At 47.8% G+C, this 24,057-nt stretch overlaps 1 protein-coding gene across 1 annotated transcript in view; it reads left to right on the top strand.

Moving 5' to 3' along the window:
- The first annotated feature begins 325 nt into the window (after window positions 1-325).
- The window catches only part of LOC137541678 (protein-glutamine gamma-glutamyltransferase E-like), a 135,597-nt gene continuing 111,865 nt past the window's right edge, over window positions 326-24,057 (top strand). Inside the window, exon 1 of the mRNA XM_068263085.1 lies at window positions 326-595. The gene's annotated coding sequence lies outside the window, so the exon portion shown is untranslated. The remainder of the gene's footprint in view (window positions 596-24,057) is intronic.

A 24,057-nucleotide genomic window follows, 5' to 3' on the forward strand; every position in this document is an offset into this window, starting at 1 on the left:
TGCAGACTTTCCCGAACACAGTCGGACAATCAGAAAGCATTTCTGCTTACATTAGAAGATGAATAAAGCAGTTATAAATAAAGTCAGCTCTCAGAGCAAAAAAAGTGTACTTTGGAAACTTGTAATTTCTAAATGAATAATAATACTTATGCACAAAAGTAAATATGATAACCGTATGACACAGGGCCGGGCCGACACATAGGCTCAGGAGGCTGGAGCCTCGGGGCGGAGCTCACTGCTGTGTGGGAGGGGCGCAAGGAGCAGGTCTGTGTATTGCCTGGCTTGGCTTGCCGCCCACTACCCCCGCTGTGTATGCTGCACTCACCACTTTGCTGGCTGCAGTGCTGGCTGGCTGCTGGGGAAGACGAGCGGAACAGATGAGCTGTATATAATCAGCTTTCTGCTGCTCGCTGTCCCCAGTCTTTCCTGGCTGCGTGTGTATAGAGAGCGCCCCTCCCCTCCTCTCTTCTTCATGTGACACTGACTGAGGGGCGGGGCTGAGCACTGTAACCCGGGCATTTCGATCTACAATGAAGACTGTGGAAGAGAAGAGATAGCTATGCGGGGGAAGGGGGGAGAGACACTGCAGGGAGAGGTATGTTCAGACCATAATATGCACACATGATTCTGCTCTTCTCCAGCCCACACACTGCCTGTGTTCCTGGTGCTTGCATGATAGATCAGTTTCCCTAATGCTGCCTTGTTTGTGCACTACAGGAAACACTCAGCTGAGCTCTCTCTCTCTCTCTCTCTCTCTCCTTCCCTGTCCCTGAAGCTGCTGCATGAGTATATCGAGGTTTTAAGATTACAGGAATAACTGCAGCTTTTTAACACCCCAGAGCTGGGCAAAGGAGAGCACAGGGGGGAGTGACTATGTGCTGTGTCAGGTGTGTGATAATGCTGGCTTCTATGTCACCAACTCCCCTGCCCCTCTCCCATTCCCTATCACTCTATTTCTCCGGCATCAGGCTATATTCTGTGGGGGTGTCCTGGGGATAAAAACACACTTACCTGGGGCTTCTATCAGCCCCCTGTAGCAGTAATGTCCCACACCGTCCTCCTCCGATCCACCGTTCTCCCCCGCCGGCTCCGGGCAATTATTCGTCTGACGACAGACGAATAATGCGGGCTCTCGTTCGTGTCAGTGGAAGCTTACTGCGCAGGTGCAGTACAAAGGTTTCTCGTACTGCGCCTGCGCAGTAAGCTTTTGATGATGCCGGCGGAAGCGAGCAGGCGCGCGGCCATTGGCGCCCAGCCGCAGTTGAAAGCGTGCCACGCTGGACTGGAGCCGGCGGCGGAGAATGGCGGATCGGAGGAGGACTGCGTGGGACATTACTGCTACAGGGGGCTGATAGAAGCCCCAGGTAAGTGTCTGTATTTAACCCCAGGACACCACCACAGAACCCCTTTAACCTCCCCCCAAGGACAAAGGAAAACAGAGAAATGCACCCTGTATGTATTTAGAGAGTTTAGCCTGTCTAATTCCCCCTCATCTGTGACTAATCACAAGTTGTAGTTTGATCTCACCCCTGTGCCTCCTGATTGCCATGGCAGATAAGACATATAAGCTCATTTAAAAGCTCAGGATATTAGCAATGTCTGCTTCCATGAAAGCAGGAAGTAGACACACTGCAGATTTATTGCAGGATTTGTATCAGCTGTAACATCGAAATTTTTTTCTTTAAAGGTTATTATACTGTTGCCTATCTTTTAGAGCAGAGAGGAAGTTCAGGTCCGCTTTAAAGTGGCCACTACCGATACAATTTTCCGGACAATCAGTCATCCTAGACCACTAATGACAGCTTGCTGGTATATCTAATTCGATCAAATTGATGGAATCGATCCAAAAAAGTATCAATTCCATTAATCTGAGCAAATTGGATAGCAGCTTTTCTTTCATTAGTGGGTCCGAAAGATCGTTTCTGATCAATGTTATCAAATCAGACGATCAATCATCTGGAGAATTGTATAATTAATGGCCACTTTAAGTATTTATATAGTGATGATGCCCTCCATAGCACTTTGAAGAGTACATAGCAATATTGCTGATTATTCTCAGAGCTTAAACTGTAATCCTACCATAGTTATAGTGTAAAAAGTCTCTACCATATTAATATGTATTTATATAGCACTGACATGTTCTGCAGCACTTTACAGAGTACATAGTCATGTCACTGACTGTCCTCAGAGGAGCTCACACTCTAATCCTACCATAGTCATAGTCTAATGTCCTGCCATATTATTATTATGTATTTATATAGCACTGACATCTCCTGCAGCACTTTACAGAGTACATAGTCATGTCACTGACTGTCCTCAGAGAAGCTCACATTCTAATCCTACCATAGCCATTGTCTAATGTCCTACCATGTTATTTATGTATTTATATAGCACCGACATCTTCTGCAGCACATTACAGAGTACATAGTCATGTCACTGACTGGCCTCAGAGGAGCTCACAATCTAATCCTGCCATAACCATAGTCTAATGTCCTACCATATTCACATTATTATGTATTTATATAACATTGACATGTTCTGCAGCACTATACAGAGTACATATTCATGTCACTGACTGTCCCCAGAGGAGCTCACAATCTAATCCTACCATAGTGTAATGTGTCCTACCATATTATGTATTTATATAACACTGACATCTTCTGCAGCAGTACTGTATACAGAGTATATAGTCATGTCACTGACTGTCCTCAGAGGAGCTTACAATCTAATCCTACCATAGTCATAGTCTAATATCCTACCATATTATTATTATGTATTTCTATAGCACTGACATCTCCTGTGTTGGATTCAATGTGTTTGATCTTTGTAAGCTTACTGCTCACTCAGTCATCAGAGAGCTGCACATGCGCAGTAAGCTTACGGAGCAGGGGGGGGGGGGGGGGCGCACTTGGGCAGCTCAGCCTCTGTTGATTGTGGACCTTGTCCCAGCCCTGGTATGGCATATAAAAAGTAGGAAAACATTTTTATTGAATATTATGTCAGGGTTTTATACCGCTTTAAGTTTCTCAGAGTTAAAATACATGAACTATTGACCTTTTTGTATCTCTCTCCTGACCTCAGAAGTTGTATTCTGCCAGGAAAGCGTTTATGGCTGTAATTAGCTTATCAGTGATGTTTACTATATTCCCTGACAAGGTACAGACAAGACAGAAGCTGTCACTTTCATGCCTACAAATTAACTCTTTCAGGCAGCAAAATAAAACAAGTTAAACAGCCTGATTTTTAATTAGAGATGGCCCAAACCTCCGATTTTAGGTCCCCGAACCTCCACAAACGTTTACGAACTTGCAAACTTTTGCGAATTGCAATAGACTTCAATGGGGAGACGAACTTTGAAAACTGGAAACATTTATGCTGGCCACAAAAGTGATGGAAAAGATGTTTCAAGGAGCCTAACATCTAAGTTTTTGCATGGATCGGTGGGATAGACACCAAAAGTCCCTGGGAAAAATCTGGATTTGACACAAACCAGCGTTTTGAGGCCAGAAATCACACTGCATGCTAAATTGGAGGCCTAAAGCGCTTTAAAACATCTTGCATGTGTATGCATCAATCACGGAGTGTAATTAGAGTACTGCTTTACACTGACACACCAAACTCACTGTGTAACGCACCACAAACAGCTGTTTGTGTTGTGACGGCCGTGCTGGACTGGTGCGCACCATGGCGAGAGTGCAGGCGATTGCGGTTATCAAGCCCATATGGTCGCCGGGCTGAGGTAGCTCAATGACAGAACAACAGTGATTGTCTAGCTCAGGGGTCGGCAACCCGCGGCTCCGGAGCCGCATGCGGCTCTTGTTCACCTTCGCCGCAGCTTCTAGGCGGCTCCGGTGTCAGTGGCTGCGGCGCGCGTGTGACGGGTGCTGTCGCTGGCCGGCAGCCTATCAGAGAGGCCGCTGGACCAGTGCAGTGCAGGGCTTCGGGCGGCCATTTTCCTGTAGCCCTGCAGTGTAATGCAGGCAGGACGTGACGTAGGAAGACGATTGTGGGAGTTGCGCGCCACAAGGTCGGGACCGGAGGTCGGGACAGGAGGAGATCGTGACAGGAGGTCTTCTGACTAGGTGAGTAAATGGTTTTTCTTTTCAGATCTGCTGAAGGATTGTGTATATGGGGGTCATATCTGCTGAAGGATTGTGCATATGGGGGTCATATCTGCTGAATGATTGTGCATATGGGGGTCATATCTGCTGAATGATTGTGCATATGGGGGTCATATCTGCTGAAGGATTGTGCATATGGGGGTCATATCTGCTAACGATTTGTGCATATGGGGGTCATATCTGCTAACAATTTGTGCATATGGGGGTCATATCTGCTAACAATTTGTGCATATGGGGGTCATATCTGCTGAAAGATTTGTGCATATGGGGGTCATATCTGCTAACGATTTGTGCATATGGGGGTCATATCTGCTAAGGATTTGTGCATATGGGGGTCATATCTGCTAAGGATTTGTGCATATGGGGGTCATATCTGCTAACGATTTGTGCATATGGGGGTCATATCTGCTAACGATTTGTGCATATCGGGGTCATATCTGCTAACGATTTGTGCATATGGGGGTTATATCTGCTAACAATTTGTGCATATGGGGGTCAACAACTAAGATGGCGCCGGACTCGGACGCCTCGACCACAGGGCTCCGGACTTTTTTGCTCTTTTAGGAGCTTTTTCTCTCTTCTCTCTTCACTCACCTCGGAGCTTCACCTCTTGCTGAGGTAGGAGACGGAGGATATGGGCACTGTCGGTCTGGCTCGGCATCATCCACGGATCACGGGTCAGCGAGAGGATCAGCTGTTCGGGGGCCCACGTGCAGTGCGCAGGCAGCACGGAGCCCTGCTGATCTGCTGCCGCTGCCATCAGGCCATCAGCGCAACCACCCGTGCTGACTCCATCACAGAATTGAAGCCTGGGAAGCAGGAATCTAGGATGGCTCCCAGCGGGAGGCCCCTGTCCCCCTCACGTTTCCAGTCATGGAGGACGATGCCGTCACTAGCCACCCTGCCGGTCGGGAGACCTCGGCTTTACACAGAGCTGAACAGCTGTTTGAGCGCCCGTGCTCTCATCGCTGCACGACTGCTGCCCTGAGCCAGCCCCCTCCAGCCACCGCCACGACTAGAGAAGGCACCCCATCGGCAAGCCACCTCCGGAGCTGCAGCAGCTGAGGCCGCCACCCACGTGGCCCAGACCTCCGCATCTGGTAAAACACCGCCGCCGCAACCAGGGTAGTTAGGGAGCCAGCCAACTCAAGCACACGCAGGGACACTAACTGGGGACACTGCAATCCTTAGGGGTCTCCCAAGGAACCTCCTTCCCTCCACCACCGGGTCCCCCCCTGCTCAAAATGCCACTAAGCTGCAGCTGGGGGATAGATTTGTGCAGCCATGAGATCCTCCAACCACACCATCTACCAGCTGGATAGCAGGACTTTTTGAACTCTGTGCCTCTCTCTAGCCTAATAATCCTTCTTCTTCTCCTTCTCCTCTCTCTCTCTTTCTTCCTTCTGTTCTCTCCTTCTCTATGTACTGTCGGACATTACGGGGGCATCCTAGCTGCTATGGAGTTGGTGAGCGCCGCCAAGGAGGCAGGCAGCTCCGCTCACACAGCATTAGGTCCCCTCCAGTTTTTGCTGCTTTGTATACGCTTGTATATGCTGTATATGCTTGTATATGCTTTGTATATGCCGTGCTGCCTTGTATATGCCTACTCTTGTATACTATGCTGCATGTGTATGTCTCTCAATCTACTGCATGTCTGATACTGTACCGTACCATCACCGACCCTGTATGTGCCAAAAATAATTCCGGGTACAACTCCCGTTGTACTTGGCGAAATAAATTGATTCTGATTCTGATATCTGCTAACGATTTGTGCATATGGGGGTCATATCTGCTGAAGGATTTGTGCATATGGGGGTCATATCTGCTAACGATTTGTGCATATGGGGGTCATATCTGCTGAAGGATTTGTGCATATGGGGGTCATATCTGCTAACGATTTGTGCATATGGGGGTCATATCTGCTAACGATTTGTGCATATGGGGGCCATATCTGCTAACGATTTGTTTTATAATGGTTTTGCGGCTCCCATTTTTTTTCTCTTTTCGGAAACGGGTCCAAGTGGCTCTTTATGTCTTAAAGGTTGCAGACCCCTGGTCTAGCTGATCGAATTTGGTCTGTCCACAATGAAGCAACGACCTTATTATCTTTGGTGTGCCACCCCCCTAGACACTCATATATATCCGGAGGTCATTGCTTCATTGTGATACGCAAGCCCCTTCAAGGTAACAATCATGAAGTGGAATTGACACATGTACATGCCTTTTGTTTTGTTGTTGCAGCCGCAGTGTGCAGCCAGAAAAATTAGGCAGGCATGTACATGCAACAGAAAAATTATTATAGCGGCTGCTGCTAACAGCGGCCTTAGAAATTCAGGAATCTGCCTAGAGTCCTGGACCCTGTTGGTGGTCGCGGAGAAGGCAGTCAAGCAGCCTGCAAGCAGAGATGCTGTGTGAGGACCGACTTAGTCATGGGGCAGGCAGTCACACGGCGTGCAGGCAGAGATGCTGTGTGCGAGGACTGACTTAGCCTTTGGGCGGGCAGTAGCCCTCCGGGACCCATGCCTCAATCATTTTGATAAAGGTGAGGTACTGAACACTTTTTTGACTTAGGCGACTTCTCTTCTCAGTGACAATGCCTCCAGCTGCGCTGAAGGTCCTTTCTGACAGGACGCTTGAGGCAGGGCAAGACAGAAGTTGGATGGCAAATTGAGACAGCTCTGGCCACAGGTCAAGCCTGCACACCCAGTAGTCCAAGGGTTCATCCCTGCTCACAGTGTCTACATCCACACTTAAGGCCAGGTAGTCGGCTACCTGCTGGTCTAGGCGTTGGTGGAGGGTGGATCCGGAAGCACTAAGGCGAGGCGTTGGACTAAAGAATGTCCGCATGTCCGACATCACCATGAGATCGCTGGAGCGTCCTGTCCTTGCCTGCGTGGACATGGGAGAAGGATTACTGGCAGTGGTACTTTTATTGCATTGTGCTGGGACATCACCCTTAAACGCAATGTAAAGCATAGTTGACAGCTTGTTCTGCAAGTGCTGCATCCTTTCTGCCTTCTGGGGATTTGGAAACATCTCCGCCACTTTGTGCCTATACCGAGGGTCTAGTATCATGGCCACCCAGTACAGCTCATTCCCCTTGAGTTTTTTTTATACGGCAGTCCCTCAACACGCTGGACAGCATGAAAGACACCATCTGCACAAAGTTGGATGCAGACGTACTATCCATCTCCTCTTGCTCTTCCTCAGTGATGTCAGCTGAGTTTTCCTCCTCCCCCCAGCCACGAACAATACCACGGGAAAGTTGAGCAGCACAAGCCCCCTGCGACACCTGCTGCGGTTGTTCTTCTGCCTCATCCTCCTCCAAAACAACACCTTCTTCATCATCTGACTCCTCTTCCCCAAACGACTCTTCCTCCTCCTCCCCCCTCTGTGCTGCCGCAGGTGTTGAGGAATCATCTGCTTCTGCTGAGAATTGGTCCCACAACTCTTCCTCCCATTCCTGTTCCAGTTCACGCTCCTCCACAGCTTGATCCACCACTCTACGCACGGCATGCTACAGGAAGAAGGCATATGGGATCAAGTCATGGATGGCGCCTTCACTGCAACTCACCAGGTTTTTCACTTTCTCAAACGGCCACATGAGCCTGCAGGCATTTCGCATCAGTGTCCAGTACTTCGGCCTGAACATCCCCATCTCCGCAGACTGTGTCCTTTGACTGTAGTTGTAGAGATACTGTTTGACGGCTTTCTCTTGTTGTAGCAGGCGGTTGAACATCAGGAAGGTCGAATTCCAGTGAGTCAGGCCATCGCAAATTAAGCGTCTCACCAGCAAGTTGTTTCTCCACTGAATATCGGCAAAGCGTGCCATGGCCGTGTAAGACCGCCTGAAATGCCCACACACCTTCCTGGACTGCTTTAGGATGTCCTGTAAGCCTGGGTACTTAGACACAAATCTCTAAATTACGAGATTGAGCACATGTGCCATGCAGGGTACATGTGTCAACTTTCCCAAATTTAAAGCCGAAATGAGATTGCTGCCATTGTCACACACCACGTTGACAATCTCCAGTCGGTCAGCCACTGATCCACCTGTTTGTTCAGAGCAGCCAGGAGAGCTGCTCCAGTGTGACTCTCCGCTTTGAGGCAAGACATGTCTAAGAGGGCGTGACACCGTCGTACCTGGCATGCAGCATAGGCCCTAAGGAACTGGGGCTGTGTAGCTGGAGAGGAGATTGCAGCACCAGTAGAGTTGCGCTGCCACTCAGCCAAGATGGAGGAGGACGACGACAGTGAAGAGGATGTAGCAGGAGGAGAGGAGGTGGCAGCAGGCCTGCCTGTGTCACAAGTTGGTCCGCTGCACAGCCACGTACTCCCTGCTTGTCAGCGGTCACCAAGTTGACCCAATGGGCTGTGTAAATAATGTACCTGCCCTGACCGTGCTTGGCAGACCAGGCATCCATGGTCAGATGGACCCTTGACCCAACACTGTGTGCCAGAGATGACACCACTTGCCTCTAAACTCATGGTACAGTTTGGGTATCACCTTTTTAGAGAAATAATTGCTGCCTGGTATCTTCCACTGCGGTGTCCTAATGGCCACTAATTTTCAGAAGGCCTCAGAGTCTACCAGCTGGTAAGGTAACAGCTGATGAGCTAACAGTTCCGCCAAGCCAGCTGTCAAACGCCAGGCAAGGGGGTGACTGGCAGAAATTGGCTTCTTCCGCTCAAAGATTTCCCTCACGGACACTTGACTGCTGCTGTGGGCAGAGTAGCAGGAACCACTCAAGGTGAGAGGCGGAGTGGAGAAGGGTGGCTGTGATTGTGAAGGTGCAAGGGAGAAGGTGGCTGAAGATACTGGACCTGAAGAAGGAAGAGGAGAAGGAGGGTGACTTTTCTTTTGTGTGCTGCGTTTGCTCAGGTGCTCTTCCCATTGCAGTTTGTGCCTTTTCTGCATGTGCCTTCGTAAGGCAGTTGTCCCTACGTAGGTGTTGGCCTTTCCACGGCTCAATTTTTGGAGGCAGAGAGAACAGATGGCATTGCTCTGATCTAAGGCAGACACACTAAAACATTTCAAAACGGCTGAGCCCCCCTGGGGTGATGAAACTATGGTGGCATCAGCAGCTGACGTTGAAGGGCATGTTGGCTGGCTGTCCACAGGTGGCAATACATGGCACCGGACACTGCCACCAGCTGTTTCTGATAATGAGCTCCCCCTGCTTCTTTCAGGAACTCGTCTCCTCCTTCTCCTCTCTGACTCCCCCACTGAACTGTCCCTTTGGTCATCTTGTCTCTTAGAATCCCACGTGACATCCGTATCATCGTCATCATAATCATCCTGCCCAGCTTCGCTTGCCTCAGACACCTCATTAACTGCACCAACAGCAGGTACTTCATCATCCTCCTCCTCACACCTTACGTCCATAGTGTCGCCTAAGTCAGACATATGAGGTGGTGTAACTTGCTTAGCGCCTTCATCTTGTTGTAAGTTGCCGTGAATCAGTTAATTCCCCACCAAATAACTCCTGCGAAGTGCCAAATGGAACAGATGTGGTACTAGTAGTAACGCTGGTGGCTGCGGAAGATAAGGTGTTCTGTGTTAAATAGTCAAATACCCACGTCCTGACAATCTTGGGAGTTGATGGGACGTGCCTTCTTCTGAGCACTGTACTTTGGTCCAGGACCGCACAAAATCACATTAGCACGACCTCGAACAGACCTGCCGGGTGCCATTCCTCTGGGTCTTCCTCTGCCTCTGCCTCTACCTGTTTTGTCCATATCGGGGGGGATGAAGTGAAAGGTATGCATTGACTTGACTAATACAATGTGCAGTCACACAGGTGCAGTTAACAGGTATGCACGGAGTGGTATATCACACTGCGTGCCCTCACGTAGGTAGGTGGGTGCACTGAACAACAGGTAGGTATATGCAGTGATGGGTATTACAAATGTGCACCTGTCACACACACGTACCGTGAACAGGTACAGTGACTGGTGGTATTAAATATCACACTGCGTGTGCTCACGCGGGTAGGTGAGTGCACTAAACAACAGGTAGGTAGGTATATGCAGTGCTGCTGGGTATTACAAATGTGCACCTGTCACACACACACTGGTACCGTGAACAGGTGCAATGACTGGTGGTATTAACAATGCGTGCGCTCACGTAGGTAGGTGGACTAAACAGTGAACAGGTGCAGTGATTGGGATTACAAATGTGCAGCTCCCTGTCACACACACAGGTAGTCATTGAATGTGCTGGGCCTGGCAGTGGCACAGTAGGAATTAAGGGGCCAAAGGCCAGCTGCGACTGACTGACAGGGCTGTATATAAATATAATGCAAGTGGGACACACACACACACACACACACACACACACACACACACACACACACACACACACACACACACACACACAAACACACACACACACTAGATCACAAGAGCAAGATTAGCTCTCAAAAGAGCTGTTGAGGGGTGCTTTTTTTAGCAATAACCATCAGCCAGGAGCAAGCTAACAAGCCTACAAGAGCCTAACTAAGCTTTCCCTATAAGAGTCTGCAGCAGCTCTCCCTTCTCTAATTACTGCAGGCGCATGAGTGAGTCCAATGCCTGACGCTGCCTGCATTTTATAAGGGGGGAGGGCCTCCAGGAGGGAGTGTAGCCTGATTGGCTACAATGTTCTTGCTGACTGTGATGTAGAGGGTCAAAGTTGAGCCTAATGATGTACTATGGGGGTGAATCGAACTTCTCATCATGTCACATATCGCTTACACTTTAAGATTACGACATGATTGTAGACAGAGTTCAACCAACTAATAGAATTAATTTTCTTCACAGTTCAATTTTTGTTCATACGCCATATTAATATAATTACAAAAAAATTTGTTTTAGATAACTTTCTTTACTGTAGTAAGTTTCAGCGTTTACCCCTACATACATTAAGAATGGATCATACCATTAAACCACAGGTGGCATCGTCTATAAACCTGCTCTTTACATGTAAGGCCTGGCACAAACTGTCTGGGAGCGCTTCTGCGTCAATTGCCGATCACTGACGATTGCCAAAGCAATACTCCCACAGATCCCTTTGGGGGTGATCCCACAAGCAGCACTGCGATCGTGGAGTGATCTCAAATGGCTGCTTGTAGCATTTTTGGAGTGATCCCAGACCGGTCACATTAGTGGCTGCAGTAGCCAGATGATCACCCCAGGAATCGCGGCACTTCTGTGATTCTGCAATAGTGGGCACTTTGCTATTTGCCACAAAGTGTCTGTAGTGGGTTTCAGGCGCTCACTGTCATTTCTGTGTGAGGAAGAAACACAGTTTATATATCGGTTTTAAAATTGTATTCAAAATTGAATTCAATATTTTAGCCTAATTGAAAGCATCTGCCTTTTCTACCCAGGCCCGGCCCTAGACTTTTTGCCGCCTGAGGCAAAATTCAAAAAAATCGCCGCCCCTCCCCCCCCCCCCCCAAGCCGTGTGTGTGTGGGGGGGCCGCCCGAGCTGGAGGGGATAGCGGGCAGGAAGGGGGTATTGAGCCTAGCGGCGGGGAGGGGGGTCGGACCCCCCCCTCCCTCGCCTGGGTCCCCCGTCCTCCGCTCCCCTCCAGCTTTAGAAGTGAGGTCGCTGGCTGCAGCTATATTGTAAGAGGCAACGGGCGGGGATCACTCACCTCTTCCTCGTTCCAGCCCGAGCCTGCGCTCCACTGACATCACTTCCTGCGGCGTAGCAGGAAGTGACGTCAGTGGAGCGCAGGCTCGGGCTGGAACGAGGAAGAGGTGAGTCCTCCCCGCCCGGTGCCTCTTACAATATAGCTGCAGCCAGCGACCTCACTTCTAAAGCTGGAGGGGAGCGGAGGACGGGGGACCCAGGCGAGGGAGGGGGGGATCCGACCCCCCTCCCCGCCGCTAGGCCCAATACCCCCTTCCTGCCCGCTATCCCCTCCAGCTCGGGCGGCCCCCCACACACACAGACGGGCGGCTGCCGCCCCTCCAGAAGTGCCGCCTGAGGCAAAAGTTTCACCCCGCCTCATGGGCGGGCCGGCCCTGTTTCTACCCCTCACTCTGGTAAGCAGATGCAAATTATGGCTTACCACACTTTTCAAAGGAAGGAATTATAAGTCATAAATATACATTAACTACCTGGAGACAGCTCCACGCCCATGGGCGTGGCTGCGGCGGCAGCCCCAGGACCACCTAACGCCGATTGGTGTCAAGTCCTGGGGCTGCATTTTGCAGGAGATCGCGCACAGGGTGCACACGCATCTCCTGCTCGGGGGCGGAGCTCCGCCCCGCCTTCAGTCTCCGAGCGGCTATTGCCACTCGGGAGACTGTTAGACGGCGAAATCGCCGTCTTTACTGTTAGTACAGTGCTGCGATCAGCAGCAGCGATGTACTGGGGACAGCCGTGTAACACGGCTGTCCCCCTGGGGGACAAGAGAGCGATCTGCTCTCATAGGCAGAAGCCTATGACAGCCGATCGCCGTGATTGGCCGGCTGGGGGGGGTTTGAAAAATAAATTAAAAAAAAACAGTAAAAAACAAACAAACAAATATTTATTTAAAAAAAAAATAAACAACTTGGGGGCGATCAGAACCCACCAACAGAGAGCTCTGTTGGTGGGGGGAAAAGGGGGGGGGATCACTTGTGTGCTGTGTTGTGCGGCCCTGCAGCTTGGCCTTAAAGCTGAAGTGGCCATTTTAGAGAAAATGTGCCTGGTCTTTAGGGGGTTTACCACTGTGGTCCTCAAGTGGTAAAGGAATGGTAAAATTAGGTTGCCTGTGGAAAGGCATTTTGTGAAAAAGGATTATTAAGTATCCCAGCTGCCATATCATTGATCATGCACCTAAGACATACTATTTGTCAAACTGACAAAAGGCGCTTTAGTTAATCCTTTTAATAACTACCTCTACTTAGTTGTGTTGCAGACTTTCTTTGGGCATGATACAGAACTGGATCACGTCTGGAGAAGAAGCGTAAAGCTTAGGAACTGCAGGTATGGGGGGTGGTCTGAAAGCACCCCGAGTTGCTTGAGCACTGAGAGTCTTGTATCTAATGGTTTTAGGTAGTTTATTCAACCTGAGGAAGTGGGCATAAACCCACGAAATGCATTGCCAGTGCATATTAAAATTCATTAATTACATGATTTTGTCTTCAAGCTACCTTACTCTTTTCCATTGTATATGTTTTTAACCCAGTGTTATATATACCCTGGGTGCCTCTTTCCCCCTTTTGGAAAGCTTAGAAAACTTGCAAGAAAACTAAATATGGTCAGTCAAAGTTTCGAGGTGGTACAATTGGCCAAACATTGCAAAAAGCTTAAAGGAGAACTGAAGTCAGAAGAATATAGAGGCTGCCATATTTATTTCCTTTTAAACAATCCCAGTTGCCTGGCAGCCCTGCTGATCTATTTGGCTGCAGTAGTGTCTGAATAACACCAGAAACAAGCATGCAGCTGATCCAGTCAGATCTGACAATAATGTCAGAAACGCCTGATCTGCTGCATGCTTGTTCAGGGTCTATGGCTAAAATTATTAGAGGCAGATGATCAGCAAGATAGCCAGGCAACTGGTTTTGCTTAAAAGAAAATAAATATGGCATCCTTCATATTCTTCTCACTTCAGTGTAAGAATACCTGTAGCCACCTAAAAAAGAAACAAAAAAGTTTCCTTACTCACCTATCAAGAGGGAAGGCTCTGGATCTTAGAGAGAATTCCTGGTCCTCTCTCGGGCCTCCTTGTTCCCCTGCTTTCCCATATTTAATTTTCCCACTGGCTGCACCTTTGGGCCTCCTTAGAACTAGGCTTTGGAAGTATTTGGGTCTCCAAGCTCTTCTGAAGATGAGAGGCTCTGTGCTATGCATAGAGTATATTGAAGCTTGTTGCTGTAACGATTGTGGAATTCTCTCCGTGATCAGCGCACAAGACGTGCGCTGACACTGCAGAAATCCTCCACAAGCATGTAATTTGAGGGAATCCAGCAAAAGGTGCAATGCACCTGTAGAGGGAAATTCCTGTCGGCAGATGGAGCTGTGGAGTGCAGAGGAACAGCTCCTCTGCCCTGCCACACACGCCAGACAGGAATTGCACGAAGGGAAGAAACGCAGGGCAAGATAGCCCTGAAAGAGAGAGATCAAAGCGACAGAGGGTATATGTGTCCACCAAACTAGTCGCCACCCTGCGACGATGAACACACAACCATGAAGACAAAGTGAGAAGGCAATCGCCAGAGATGGCGATTGCTAACAGCGACACAAGACCGAATAAGCACAGATGAGGAATGTATGTATGTCCACCAATCTAGCCGCCAACCTGCGACGGTGGACACACAACAGAAGAAACCAAGTGAGAACGCAATCGCAAGAGAAGCGATTGCGGAAGAGAATGAGCACAGGGACAGATTGTAGGTGTGTGCACCAAACTAGTCGTCAACCCGCGACGGTGCATACACAACAGCAGATATGAAGTAGGAACGCAATCGCGAGAGAGACGATTGCCAGAGGTGACACAAGGCTACAGCAAGGCAGAGCACGAGAGTAGCAAAGGCACAGCAAATAATACAATAAGGAGACAAGGAAAACAACAAACGCTAACTAAACGCGAACACCGCACTCATTCGCAACAGTGCACACGTTTATGCGCGGTCTCCGCGTGATAAGCACAACAGAGACAAGCACGCCTAACTAACCACTGACAGACAAACATGAAACAGAGGACGCGAGCGCTTGCTTAACGTTACCTCACCGAGCCTCCAGCAAGCGTTCGTAGCAGACAAGACAGATACACGAAATCAGGAATAAGCGAAAGATAGGATCCACAGCACTAGCGCAAGAGGCTAGTGCGATCCAGGAAGACAGAACAGAAGGATCCACAGCACTAGCGCAAGGCGAGTGCGATCCAAGTACAGCAAGAGAGTAGCAGACCAGAAGGATCCACAGCACTAGCGCAAGGCGAGTGCGATCCTGGCAAGACAGATCAGATGAGATAGCTGGTAGCAACCGCTGCTCCAGCTATACTCCAAGAACAAAGATCAGAACGACCTCCTGTCGACCACCGCTGGGACAGGACAATCGCAACAGACAAACAAAACAGATATGCAATCCTAACTGCACTAGGGAACCTGCCTAGTGCAGTCCCATGGATTACTCTAGACTAATCTTCAAACAATGAGCAAGGCTGACACTCCGGGAGTGTTTTACAGGACTAACCCTTATGACCAGCCCAAAACTGTGATATCACATGGTATATATAGAGCAAGCCTACTGCCTCTTGTGTACTGCTCTACACATTCTACAGTGGGCACATGAGCGTCATAATTTGACCAATGGAAGGAGGTTGTCCAATGAAACATCTTTCCTAAGGCTCCCAAATATCCCAGATCTCAGTTAGGTGAGGTGAAGTATTCATGGAGATCCTACCTTACAAAATCCAGACCTTACAAAATCTGGTAATAAAATCTTGGTGCTAGTCACCACAGAACACCTTGAGAGGTCTTGTGAAGTCCATACCTTGATGGGTCAGAACTGTTTTGATGGCCCAAGTGGAATCTTCACTATATTAGGCAGGTTTAAATGTATTAAAAGGACCCTGAGCTTAGAATAAAAATTAAATTTGGACTTACCTGGGGCTTCCACCAGCCCCCGGTAGGCCGTGAGGTCCCCTGGCATCCTCCTTGTCCCTTCCATGGTCCTACGGCTGAAGTCGGCCATGCACACCCTGTACGTCATCACACTGGTTGGTGTAAGGGTCCTGCGCATGCGCGGTTCAGTGTTAGAGTATACATTGTATATTTATAAGGACGGGGATGGAGGGATCAGCCTGGAAGGGGCTGGAGGAAGCCCCAGGTATGCATACTTTTTTCTATCCAGCCCATCTCAGGGTTACTTTATGGAGTGACGTGTGAACTCCAATTAAACCAAATACCGATATTTTTATATCTTCAGGCCAAATTTACAGGATTATGCACTAAAGCACAATGTTCACTGAATGACTCCTCTATCAACATTCTGTCACCCCATGGAACAAAGTTTTCCTATGACTTAACCACTGTTTTTGGTAGTTTTATAAGATGGTTAATGTTCTAAAGCATTAAGGCAATTTAGAGTTTTATACCAATGCAATGCACTTGCATTACTGATTTTCGTTCGGTTACAATACAAAATTGTCACTTTCATTGTTTACATAACAAAACAAAACAAATCATCAGTAACCCGTGCTTCCATATGTAGGATTATAATTTTCTATATTATAATATATAAAATGAAACATAAAACTTCTACTAACAATCTGCAATAACAATTATACACAAATGATCCAATATAAATATTTTACAGCATGTAATTCAAGATCTATTAGAGTACCCATAAATCCATTTTAGTTATATTTAAGTACAGCTGCCTGGTTGAATTGTTGTGAGGGATGTGGGCTGTTCAAGATTGCACATATTCATCCACTAAGAGTAGATCACCAGCAATCATGCTGCATAACAAACCAGATGTGTCCATATCATTAGTGCAGTACCTGCAAGAGATTTAGTAACTGATGGACCTTTGCCATTGCAAATGCTATTGCATTTTAGTGCTGGTTTGTGTATTTATAAGTAGTGCTGTTTCCATGGTGCATATTGTGGTTCAAAACAAGTTCCGTTTAATTGGACGGAATATTTGAATCTCCGCGCATCCCAAATCTGAACCCTGCTGACCTCAATGGAGATGGAAATCAAGAGGACATTCCGGGGTTTGCTGCAAATTGCAATCACCACAACTGCAAAAGCCTCACTTCTTGCTTGTCCAGCATGTCTGCTGTCACCATAGTAGTCCTTTTCATGCTTTTTATTGTAGTTGATGATCCACCAAAGTAAACAAAATCTCTGATTTGTGGCCTCATTGTCAGCTGAGTTACAGCTTATGAGAGACTTAACCACCCTGGCGTTCTGATTAAATCGCCAGGGTGGCTGCGGGAGGGTTTTTTTTAAATAAAAAAAAAACTATTTCATGCAGCCAACTGAAAGTTGGCTGCATGAAAGCCCACTAGAGGGCGCTCCGGAGGCGATCTTCCGATCGCCTCCGGCGCCCAGAATAAACAAGGAAGGCCGCAATGAGCGGCCTTCCTTGTTTTGCTTATATCGTCGCCATAGCGACGAGCGGAGTGACGTCATCGACGTCAGCCGACGTCCTGACGTCAGCCGCCTCCGATCCAGCCCTTAGCGCTGGCCGGAACTTTTTGTTCCGGCTACGCTGGGCTCAGGCGGCTGGGGGGACCCTCTTTCGCCGCAGAGCGGCGGCGATCAGGCAGCACACGCGGCTGGCAAAGTGCCGGCTGCGTGTGCTGCTTTTTATTTCATTAAAATCGGCCCAGCAGGGCCTGAGCGGCAGCCGCTGGCGGTGTTGGACGAGCTGAGCTCGTCCAGACCGCTCAGCTGGTTAACTGTTAAGGCCCACTCCTACAATGGATCAGTGTTGCTGGCCATTCCACGTTATTTGATTTTGGTAGCTAGGCCTCAACAGGGAGGGATCAGCAGCATGTCACCAGAGAAAGGTTTAAGTCGGGTAGAGATAAAATCTTTCTGCTCTCTGCACAATTATTTTAATGACTGCATCTGCTCAGCCACTGATTACAAATCTTTGTCTACAAAACTATGTGTCATTCGTTGACAGTCTCTAATCAGTGTGCAGGGGATGGGGGCCCCATGCAAAGTTTTGCAGGGGGGCCCAGTGATTTTTAGTTACACCCCTGTTTAGGGTTATTTTACACTTTGTCCATTGTATTGAGTCACAATGAATAACATCAGTGCATCACAACACAAATGCAAGAATAGTCCTATGAGCCTATCACATTGAGTGTAATTCGGGGCGATGGGATGGGTTACAGCCACAGGCAGGAACCTGACCTCACTTTTCTCCATGAGCTCCGTGGTGGACATGTGCAATTTAATCCTTCAGGTATTCATCCAAATCAGTTGAAGCATTGGACACAATCATGTGGCCCATCACTTAAAGAGACACTGAAGCGAAAAAAAAAATGATATAGTGAATTGGTTGTGTACTATGAATAATTACTAGAAGATTAGCAGTAAAGAAAATATTCTCATACTTTTATTTTCAGGTATATAGTGTTTTTTCTAACATTGCATCATTCTATAATATGTGCAGATTACACAACACTCAGCATTCAAAATGAGTCTTTCAGAGCAGTCTGTGAAGTAATGACCTCTCCTCTAGCAGAGGAAACGTAAATAGTCCAGGAACAGTTGAGATAATAAAAGTCAGATAACAGCCCTCTCCATGACTAACTTAGTCGGTGAGCTTAACGGCTTGTTTGCATAGAGATAACAACTGGAGTTTCTCAACTCTTCCTGTACTGGAAACAATTACACTGATGTATCTGATCTTAATGTTTTATTTCTTAGCTGTGCTACACATACAAATCCTAATATCATCATTTTTTTTTCGCTTCAGTGTCTCTTTAAGAATTGGAAAATGCGTACAGAGAACCAGACTTTAATCAAATTTTCAATTGCGTGTTCAGAGTAAAGCATTTGAAACATTATGCTCTGTATAGCTTCACACTGATCAATGTAGAACAAATCCCAACGATCTTCACCTAATTAATTTCTCCCTGATAAATTGAATAAAAATATATATATATATTGTTACGGTTTTGCACTTCTGCATAAAGTCTTATGAGCAGAGGGTCATGCAGTGGATGTAACTTATTGCATTCTGCTCTACTTATCAGGCAGTAAAACACATAATTCTGCTTAAAGCGGACCTGAACTCAGAACTTCCTCTCTGCTCTTAAAGATAAGCAACAGCATAATAACCTTTACAGAAAAACATTTCCTTGTTACGGCTTATAGAGCTCCTTCAGCGAAGCTGCAGTGTAATTACTTCCTTGTTTGCTGGTAGCACAAAAGGGTTAAACTCCTGTGTTTACATATTAGCTCTCAACTCGACAGAATCGGCAGACAGCTTGGAGCTCAAATTATACTAGCTCATTACTTGCTTAGAGGGGCAATTAGACAGGCTGTTTTCTATAAACACATCCAGGGTGGGCACAGGGTGGATTTCTCGGTGTTCTCCACTCCTGTGCAAAAGTTCAGGACCAATTTAGCAGCTTAGTGCATACACCTAGTGGCGTACGAACGGGCAGCCTACAGGAGCGATCTCCCTGCCATGGTGACACCGAAAGCCTCCTGCTGCCGCCCAAATGCAGAGTATTGTGAGCGGAAAGAAGCTGCAGCGTTTAATTATCTCACCTGCTACACCACCGGAGTCCAACGATGTCAGACTTCCTCTCAGTGTTCAGCTTCACCCTTATTGCTGGCTTGTCTTCCTGCATGTGTGTACTTGTACATACTGTGACAAGTAGACGCATCATGGACTCTGGCGGAGTAGCAGGTGATTTAATAGCATGCCGCAGCTTCCTGCCGCTCGCAATATTCTGCAGTACTTATACTGGGGTCAACTATTTCAGGTTACCTATACAGGGGGCGACTATTCAGGCCACCTATACTGGGGGGAACTATTCCAGGCTACCTATACTGGGCAACTATTCCAGACTACCTATACTGAGGGCAACTATACCTGGCATTACCTGTTGTAATTAGCACACACACTTAGCATGCGGCACTCACTCCTTTCCTTTTTGGGTGGCGTCATTTAATATCCAGCAAGTAGGCCACTGCAGAGGTGGGACAAGGTCCTCCAGCATCCAAGGCTGAGACACCAAAGTGTGCCCCTCCATTCCTCTTACCCCAGCTGTCGTACACGGATTGCTATTAGACTAAGAAATACCCCCCCCCCCCCCCCCCAACACCTTAATCTCTAGTTATCTGACTTGCATGTATCCCATTTTCTTATTTCTCCCTGCTTCAAACACAATAGGGGAATGACAGCTGAGTGAGTTGTGCTCCCTCTCCTACTCTGCGCCCTGAGACTGGAGCCTCTCTCGCCTCTGGCCTGCCCTGCACCACTGCATACACCCCATTCTAGCAGAGTTGTCTCAAAACTGATCAAAATGCTGCCCCTACTGTCTTTGTACCTATCAATGCTTGTTTGATCAGTGTTTTTTTTTTTTTTTATCAAATTCCCTGTCTTATCAATTGGAAATATCTGCAAGTGTATGGTGTTACTCCTACAGTACCAGAATGATAAGCTTAGCTGACACAGATGTAATTGTCAGAAGTTATCTGTCACAGCATTTATTTGCAGACTTTTGTGAACAGTCTTCTGTTTGTATTGAAAGTGAGTTTGTACTGTGGAATTATTTGTGGTTTTATGTGTGTGTCTGAGCCTCTTTTAGTGAGGTGTTTCTTGTAGTAGTTCACTTCTCCATCTCCTCCCATAAGCTTGCAATAAAACTGTCACTCTTGGCGTGACATCTCAATGGATAATTTTACCTTGCATGTGTATGAAAGGTTCTCAAGAGCTAGCCCAGCTTATGTTCGCAGTAATAAGGGAACTTAATTAAATGTATCCATCTAATGGAAATAAGTGAAAATCACTTAGGCCAGGGCCACACTTAGCATAATTGCATGCGTTTTCCCCATAGAACATATTGGATGTCATTCTGCTAAATGTGACCATGGCATAAGGCTTTGTCCGCACATAAAAAGGGGTCCAGTCCTGTCAGTTTTTGACAGTTGGCATCAGTTTTGCATGTGTTTCTATGGGTTCACACATAAACAGTGTACATTTCCAGTCAGGTAAAACTGATAGAACACTGATGCAAAACTGACAGCACAGGCCTGGACCAGAAATGTACAGATTTGTGTGTGAATGCACATTTCCAGTCCAGTACTGTCCTATCCTCTCCGTATTGCATCAGTTTTCTATCAGTTTTACCTGACTGGACTGGACATGCACACTTTTTATGTGCGCACACACCCTTAGGCTAGGTCTACACTAGGCACGGCTGCGGGACGGACGTTGCAGTCAGGGATTAGGGGGAAGTACCACCAGACCGCAAACTGATCAGTTTTTAAAAAAAAGTGCATCAGTTTTGCATCCATTTCCGTTCAGTTTTTTACCCCAAAAAACGGACAGAAAACATCTCTATGGGAATTTGGCCATTAGAAAGGTAGTGGGAGGAGTTTTTGGGAGGAGAAGGAAGTTCAGGCTATCCGTTATTTCCATCCGTGCATTTTCCCATTGCTTTTCACTACCCATCCGTGTATCGGAGGTCCGTAAAAATGCAGCAATTCCGGACCTTCCATTCAGGTTTTGAAAACGGGTCCCTGCAAACGTAGACGGATCCGTTTTTTTCTTGGGTGAGGACGGCTGCTATTTTTAACATTAGTTTCCGGGACTCAGGGCTGAAAAACTGAGCCACGGATGACGGATACGTTTCCGGACCTAGTGTGAACTAGGCCTTAAAGCGGACCTGAAGATTGATTAACCCTCTTGGCGGTTAATTTTTTTTGCCAAAATGTCAAAAATCCTTTTTTTTTTAAAAAAAAATTTTGTGTTTCATGTAAAGCTACCAGAGTGGTAGCTACATGAAACACCACTAGAGGGCGCATGTGTCCCTCTAGTGCGATCGTCGCCGGCATCAATAGCAAACAGGGGAACGCGTATATAACGCGCTCCCCTGTTTGGCTTCTCCTGTCGCCATGGCGACGATCGGAATGACGTCATGGACGTTAGCCGACGTCCTGACGTCAGACACCTCCGATCCAGCCCATAGCGCTGCCCGGAACTCATTGGTCCGGGCAGCGCAGGGCTCTGGCGGGGGGGGGCCCTCTTGCGCCGCTGCGCACGGGCGATCGCCGCAGAGCGGCGGCGATCAAGCTGTACGCGCGGCTAGCAAAGTGCTAGCTGCGCGTACAGCATTTTAAATGGAGCAAATCGCTCCACCAGGGGCTGAGATATCTTCCTGCGCGGCATAGCCCGAGCTCAGCTCGGGCTTACCACCAGGAAGGTTAAAAACAAAGATTCCCTTACCTGGCGCTTCTGTTAGCCCCTGAAGCCGTCCTGTGCCTGCGCATACCTGGAACGATCCTCTGGCATCCCGCCGTGGCTCACTTTCACCAATCGCTGTTCACTGCACCTGCGTCGTTATTCACACTCCTGTGGCCAGGAGCGCCCTGCACAGGCACAGGACAGATTTTCTCCTACTGCATCTGTGTAGGACGCTTCCTGCGCGAACAAGGATGCGCGCGGCCAGGGCTGCACAGGTGCAGCAATAGTCGATGTATAAGTCGCCGGTGAAGAAACGGAGTCAGGGACCGGAGGCTCTTGGCGTACCGGCACGGGACAGGACAGCTGTAGGGGGCTGGTGAAGCCCCAGGTAAGTGAATCTTACCCGTCCTTCCTCCAAGTTGCTCCTATTGGCCACCTGTCACTAACTGTCACTAACTCTTATGTCATATGGCTGAAAGGATAGTGGGCACCTGTTTTTCCAACAGCCCAGCATAGCGCTTCTAGTGTGACAGGTAAACATGTACCTCAGGCCCTACCATGTGGAGAAAATTTAACTGGCTTTCCACTACATGCAGTTTCATTTGTAATGCAGGACTGTAATGCTGGGCATACACGGCGCGATAATGCGCCAGTATCGAGCCCGCTCGTCCGCGCGTGCGCGCGGAACGATCCCCGCTCATCCCCGCCGGCGCTCCTTATCAGACTCTCAATTCCCTGCCATTGTCCGCCAGTGGGGATCGAGCGGGGGAGGGGATCTAGCGGGGTCATCGGACCTGCTGAATATTATCAGCTCCCGGCATCAGCTGCTCGATACACGGTACAGAAACGTACCGTGTATCCCCAGCATAAGAATGACATTCTGAAGCAGGACAAATATTTCAGGAGAGCTAATAGTGAGATAGGATAAGAAGGGCGGCATGACTTGGAGAGAAAAAGGTCATATGTCAAAGTAAATCATCTCTTCTGGTCCTGCAGCACAGCCATCCAGCGCCCTGCTCTGCACTAATAGCTGAATTCCAGAGTTCCCCAATCCCTGCTTCTCTCTCTCACACTTCCTGGTGTGTTATAACAATCAGGATCAATCATAACTGTCACTTGATAATCCATTCCTTTGTATGATGGACATACAGATGATGTGAGAAATACCAAAGATTTACATTACAAAGCAGATAGAATAGAACTAAGTTCCGCTGAGTTTTAATGCAGGCATTCACAAACATCAATGAGCTCTGCTAGTTTCTTCACCTCTTTTACAATTATGTTATCTTTGACTAATAGTTAACGGTTTTTGATGAGCAGAAACATTTAAGTGTGACGAACATGCAAAAGAATAAGAAATCAGGAAGGGGGCAAATAGTTTTTCACACCACTGTATATTACACATACAGTACTGTATTTGTAAACAAGCAATATGTGTATAAATGTTTAGAGGTGATATAATATTTATGGTGACTACCACATTAGCCTACTTTAAATAACCAGTAAAAGCCAGATTCTCAACCCTTGAAGCCCCCTACCCCTGCATTCATGCATAAACTCCCCATCCTCCGTGTGTCCAGGGATATGTACAGCCATGCAGTTGTAGGTGGTGGCGGGTTAGTGTGGAAGGGGGCTTAGTTCGGCGGTTGCGGTAGTAGTATATAGCAGTGATGGTTAACCTTGGCATTCCAGCTGTGACAAAACTACAAATCCCATCATGCCTCTGCCTCCCCGAGTTATGCTTTGAGCTGTCAAAGTATTGCAATGCCTCATGGGACATGAAGTTCCACCACAGCTGGAGTGCCAAGGTTAGCCATTACTGGTATATGGGATATCCATCTAGAATACAGTAAATATTTTAGAGCAAAATGTTGGTGTAAAAATACAAAACCACTAAGACCATGTTCACATTGGCCGTTGTGTTCCCTGTGACAGCAGGAACTCAGCGCAGTGGATCGGGATAGTGCCACCACAAGTTTTGTTGGACGTATCAAGAGGATAATTACTTAAACTGCAGTATAGTAAACCAGCCACAAGATGTCACTGTGTATGTAAAGAGCTGCAATGATC

Source organism: Hyperolius riggenbachi, chromosome 12, assembly GCF_040937935.1.
Source record: "Hyperolius riggenbachi isolate aHypRig1 chromosome 12, aHypRig1.pri, whole genome shotgun sequence".
NCBI lineage: Eukaryota > Metazoa > Chordata > Amphibia > Anura > Hyperoliidae > Hyperolius > Hyperolius riggenbachi.